Source organism: Arachis duranensis, chromosome 7 (genome assembly GCF_000817695.3).
Source record: "Arachis duranensis cultivar V14167 chromosome 7, aradu.V14167.gnm2.J7QH, whole genome shotgun sequence".
NCBI classification, from domain to species: Eukaryota; Viridiplantae; Streptophyta; class Magnoliopsida; order Fabales; family Fabaceae; genus Arachis; species Arachis duranensis.
Genome location: NC_029778.3, coordinates 35,332,711 through 35,337,912, shown reverse-complemented (window position 1 = coordinate 35,337,912; position 5,202 = coordinate 35,332,711).

Below are 5,202 nucleotides of genomic sequence, written 5' to 3'. Positions count from 1 at the left end.
TACAATTATTATTTATTTTTAATTGCCATTTAATTCACTCATCATTTAAATTACTTGCTTCTCACCTTCTAAACCCCGATTTCATCCTTTATAACCAATAATAAGAACATACTTCCTCGCAGTTCCTTGAGAAGACGAACCGAGGTTTGAATACTCGGTTAACAATTTCTAAAGGGGTTTGTTACTTATGACACCCAAAACGTTTGTATGAAAGGATTTTTGTTGGTTTAGACCACTCACATCCATCCACTCTTCCCCATAAACCCCACCTGCCTTCAAAATTCAAAAATCTTTCCAACACAAACCCACCCTAAATGGCCGAACCTACCCTCCCTCCCCTCCCTATATAAACCCCTCCATTCTACTTCTTTTTCACACAACACAACCCCCTATTCTATACCTTGGCCGAATCATCTCCCCTCACTCTTGTCCATATTTTCTTATTCTTCTTCTTCTCTTCTTTCTTCTCTTGCTCGAGGGCGAGCAATATTTTAAGTTTGGTGTTGTCAAATCATAAGCTTTTTGTTTTTCCATTACTATCAATGGCACCTAAGGCCAGAGAATCCTCTAGAAAAGGGAAAGGGAAGACAAAAGCTTCCACCTCCGAGTCATGGGAGATGGAAATATTCATCTCCAAAAGCCATCAAGACCACTTCTATGATGTTATGGCAAAGAAGAAGGTGATCTTAATTTAATTTTCTTTAATCATATCTTGTTTATCTTTCTTAATCTTTGATCTTTATCTTATCTTTTTCCTTGATATTCAAATTTTGTTATCTTATCTTATCTTTATTTTAAATTCAAATTTTAAGTTTAGTGTTTCTTTAGTTTTTCTCTCTTCAATTTTGAATTTTAAAATCTTTATTTAACTTTTTTTTTTAATTTTCAAAAATCTTCAAAACAAATCATCCATTTTTATTTTCAAATCTTCTTAGTTAATTAATTGCTTTATCTTGTTTTATTTTTAAGTTTGGTGTCTCTTTAATTCTTCTTTCTCTTTCTTTTTCGAAAACTTTTGAATCTCTTTTCTTCTTATCAATTTTTGAAAACTCGTTGAATCAATTTCCCCATCTTTATTTTTACTTCTTTTTATTGTTTTCTTATCTTAGTTGATCTCTTTATCAGAGTTTCTCATAGGGAATCCTCGATACCCTGGCATAAAGAACCCCATTTTTCCTTTTCTTGCTTTGCTTCTTGATTTTTTATGAGTAGAAACAGGGATAAGAAAACCCTTTCTTGATCCTGATCCTGAACCTAAGAGGACCTTGAGGTGGTGTTTGCAACAAGCTCAAGCTTGCAGAGCCGGGGGGAAATCTCACGGAATCTTTTGAAGAGGAAGCTGAAGAGACAACTATGCTAGCCAATCCAAACGCTGGAGGAGACGCAAGGAAAGTCCTTGGCTCTTACACTGCACCCACATCTGACTTCTATGGGCGCAGCATATCCATACCTGCCATAGGTGCCAACAATTTTGAGCTTAAGCCTCAACTGGTCACTCTGGTGTAACAGAATTGTCAGTTTCATGGACTCTCGTAGGAGGATCCCAACAAGTTCATATTGGATTTCTTGTAAATCTATGATACTGTTAAAACAAATGGAGTAAACCCAGAGGTTTACAAGCTCATGTTCTTTCTTTTTGCTCTAAGCGATAGAGCAAAGCTATGGCTGGATTCTTAGCATAAGGAGAGCCTAGACACGTAGGAGAAGTTGGTCAATGGATTTCTGACCAAGTTCTCCTACCTCAGAAGCTGAGTAAGCTAAGGGTGGAAGCCCAGACATTCAAATAGAAAGAGGGAGAGTCCCTCTATGATGCCTAGGAGATGTGCAAATAGCTGATCAGGATATGCCCTCCTAACATGATCTCAGAGTGAACCATGTTGGAGATCCTTTATGATGGCCTCTCTGAGATGTCCAAGATGTCACTGGATCACTCTGCAGGTGGTTCACTCCACATGAAGAAGACACCTGAAGAGGCGCAGGAGCTCATTGAGATGGTTGTTAACAACCAATATATGCACACTTCTGAGAAAAATCCTGTGAACACTGGGACTACTTGGAAGAGAGGAGTCATGAACGTGGACACTCTGGATGCCATTTTGGCTCAGAACAAGCTTATGTCCCAGCAGATTAGCATGATCTCCCAGCACCTGAATGGGATGCAAGCTTCAGCTGTTACAACTTAAGGGGCAACCTATGAAGGAGACCTAGCGACAATGCTTGGACCACCTTGGAAGAGGTGAACTACATGGAAAATTCCTCTAGAAATCCCAATAATAATCCCTATTCGAACACCTTTAATCAGGGATGGAGGAATCTCCCAACTTCAGGTGGAGAGATCAGCAGAGGCCTCAACAAGGCTTCAACAATAATCAGTGTGGAACTACCCAAAATAGATTCAACAAAAGATAGTTTCAACGCCCTCAGCAGCAGATGGAGATGCCCATACAAAGCCTCTCTAACCTGGCTACAATCATTTCTAACCTCTGCAAGACCACTCAGAGCTTCATGGCAGAGACTCGATCCTCAATTCGGAGCTTGTAGATACACGTGGGTCAGTTGAGCAAGAGGATACCCGAGGAACCTTCCAACACTCTTCTAAGCAACGCTGAAGTAAATCCAAGGGAAGAGTGCAAAGCCCTCACTATGGGAGAAGAAGCCGAATCCAAAGAGGAATATGCTATTGAGGAACTAAAGGAGAACAAGACTCAAGAGGAGACTGTAAGATAGCGTTTGTTTTTGGAGGTAGGACACAGAGACATGGACAACACATATTTAAAAAGTGTTTGGAAGTAGAGACGTGGACACTAAACACATTGTCTCTGAGACAATCTTTTATTCTTTTGTGTCGACTCTTTTACGAAGGACAATGATCGACACGGGATTTGGAAGAGTGGACACAGACTTTTTTATAAATTTTATTTTTCTTTTTGTCCATAGATATTTTTTATTATTCCACTATTACTCCTTCTTATTTTTCCTATTGCGTTATTCTCAGAGAGGTACTTTCTTTTTCTTGCTCCTTCTTTATCTCTTTCTTTTTCAGATACTCTCTCTTTTTTGTAAAATTTTTTATTGGGGTGGATAATTCTTTTCTTCTTATCGTTTTACTTCAATATCATTTTAACCTTGTATTATATTATTTTATTTGTAATAAAAATAATTACTCTTGAAACTTTTGAAAGATAAATATTATCAAAAGTAAAATTGATCTTTTAAAATACTAAAAAATAATTTATAAGTTGTAATTAATTTTATATAATTTAAAGAAAAATAAGTTTTTTGAATAGAAAAATCAGGTTTTAGATAAAAAAATAGTTTTCTAAATAAAAATAGATTTTTATGTGCAAAAATTATTTTTTTCATGTAAAAATGGATTCTTTTTTAAAACTAATTTTTTATTAAAAATTAATTTGGCTTATTAACCTAAACAAATTTTTTTATTAATCAAACTCAAAATAAAATAATTATATTTATAAATTTTATTTTAATATAAATACTATTATATATTTTTTTATTAAAATTTTTGGCCTCTTCATACATTTTTTTCAAGTTCTGTCTGTACTCATACATACTCTCATTCTTTATTAAATTAGTTTGTACTTGATGTAGAAAATTTGGAATCACATGGCTATTTTAGTCATTTCATATAATATTTTAGTCTTGTCCATGTGTATCCAAACATAATACTTTACATTACATTAGTGTCTTGTACATTGTATCCAAACACAATACACAAAGGATAATTTTTAGTGTCTCCATCTTATTGCCTCTGTCTCAGTGTCATGTTCTGTCCTGTCTCTAAGAATAAATGCAGCCTAAGTGCACTTATGAACCCCCTATGGAGAAGAAGGAGCCTGAAGGACAACCCTCTCTAAACGTGCAAGAGGAGACTGAGGACGAGCAACTAGCTTAATTCTTGGCAGTCCTCAGGAAGTTGCATGTTAATATCTCTTTTGATGAGGTGTTGGAGAAGAAACCCCCTTATACGGCCTGTTTGAAAAGGGTAATCTCTAAAAACAAGGCCCTGAGGGGAGATGAAAATGTGGTGTTGACCAAGGAATGCAGTGCCCTGGTGCAAAAGAAGCTGCTCAGAAGATGCCAGATCCTGGATGCTTCCTGATTCCTTGCACTATAGGGACGATCATATTTGAGAAGGCATTAGATCAAGCATAAATCTTATGCCTCTCTTTGTGATGAAAAAACTGGGGATCCAAGAGGTGCAACCTATAAGGATCTCATTGGAGATGGCAGACAAATCCCTGAAATAGGCATATGGAATGGTGGAGAACGTCCTTGTAAAGGTTGAAGACCTTTACCTCCCTGTAGACTTCGTGATACTTGACACTGGAGAGGACAGGGACAACTTCATCATCCTTGCAAGGACCTTCCTAGCTACTGCGAAGGCCTTGATTGATGTTGATAAAGGAGAGCTAATTCTGAGGCTATGGGAGAATCATATTCTGTTTCAGATGTCCAACCCTCAGTCTCTCTCTAACAAAGGAGGTATCACTGTACAACATTTAGTGTTTCAACTCTCTCTCTCAGTAGAAAGCCATACAGAACCCCATGACATCAACCCTAAGTTTGGTATTGGGCATTCAACATCCACCATTGAGGAAGGAGGCACCAAGAAGAAGGTACCCAAAGGATGGAAAAACAAGAATATTCCAACTGAGAATTTCTCACCTGGCATGAGAGTTGTCTTCACAAGAAATCCAGTTATTCTATATACCGTGAAATGGATCCTGTCTCTAGAACATGTTAAATTAATTCATGAGAGCACATGAAGGAAGTTCACTGGTAGCGCGAAATTGTGAACAATACTTTTTCACAGCTCTCATAATCCCCGGCAATGGCTCCAAACACGTGGTGGCTCAATACCATGGCATTACACAACTTCGCACAACTAACCAGCAAGTGCACTGGGTCGTCCAAGTAATAAACCTTACGCGAGTAAGGGTCGATCCCACGGAGATTGTTAGTATTGAAGCAAGCTATGGTCATCTTGTAAATCTTAGTCAGGCAAACTCAAATGGATATAGTGATGAACGAAAATAACACACAGGTAAAGATAGAGATACTTATGTAATTCATTGGTAGGAACTTCAGATAAGCGTATGAAGACGCCTTCCCTTCTGTCTCTCTGCTTTCCTACTGCCTTCATCCAATTCTTCTTACTCCTTTCCATGGCAAGCTCGTGTA